The sequence below is a fragment of the Dipodomys ordii genome, unplaced genomic scaffold, assembly GCF_000151885.1.
Source record: "Dipodomys ordii isolate 6190 unplaced genomic scaffold, Dord_2.0 Scaffold189, whole genome shotgun sequence".
Lineage (NCBI taxonomy): Eukaryota > Metazoa > Chordata > Mammalia > Rodentia > Heteromyidae > Dipodomys > Dipodomys ordii.
In genome coordinates, this window is record NW_012267405.1 from 2,799,352 (window position 1) to 2,800,183 (window position 832).

The following is an 832-nucleotide window of genomic DNA, read 5'->3' on the forward strand; positions in this document are numbered from 1 at the left end:
GGGATGCCTAAGCCTCTCCACTCCTTTCCCAGCTCAGGGCTGGTCAAGCGGAGTATTTCTCTTTCTTCACAAGTTTGCCTAAGGCAGAGGCTGATATCATTAAGAGCCTTGACTTGGGTGTGTGTGGGGAGGGGGGGGGAGAGGTGTTGAAGAGGAAAGGAGTGAAACCAAAGTCCCTTCTCCAGAGACAACTGATAAGCTAAACTCATCTATTGGAGGGTGGATTTAAAACTCAGACAAAATAATTAACCTTACTGCCGGCTTCTTCCAGAGGCTGCTTTAAAGAGAGGGGTCTGTTCCCAGTCTAGACTGCACTGTGATCATGCCGAATGGGGCGAACCACAGTGGGCTGCTGGGCCTGCCCGCATGGCCTCCCCCACCCCTACCACGGCCAAAACACACGCTGACCACGTGAAAGTCAATCGTGTCCCGCACACCGGGCCGTGGGGCGGGCTGGCCTCTCCCGAACTCAAGGTCAGTTTGGTTTGTGCGGAGGGAGATGCTTTCCGGACCCCGCGGGGCGGGGCCTGGTGGAGTCGCCCCGGAGCTCGGCGGAGAGGAGTGACGCGAGCGGGGCACCAGGGAGGAGGGCGGGCCGGAGCGCCCGCGGGGGCCCGCGGGGGCCCGGCTGCGACGGCTGCGGACGGGGATCGCTCTGGGGGAGAGAGTCAGGGAGCCCGCGGAGGCTCCGGGGCGCAGGAAACATAAACAGGAAGCGGTGTGGCAGCGGAAGCGGGAGCGAGGAAGTGGGGCGGTCCGAGGAGGATCCGGGGTGAGGCGCGCCCCCGGGGACCCGCGATCCCAGCGGGGCGCGCGGGGCGGGAGGAGCGCG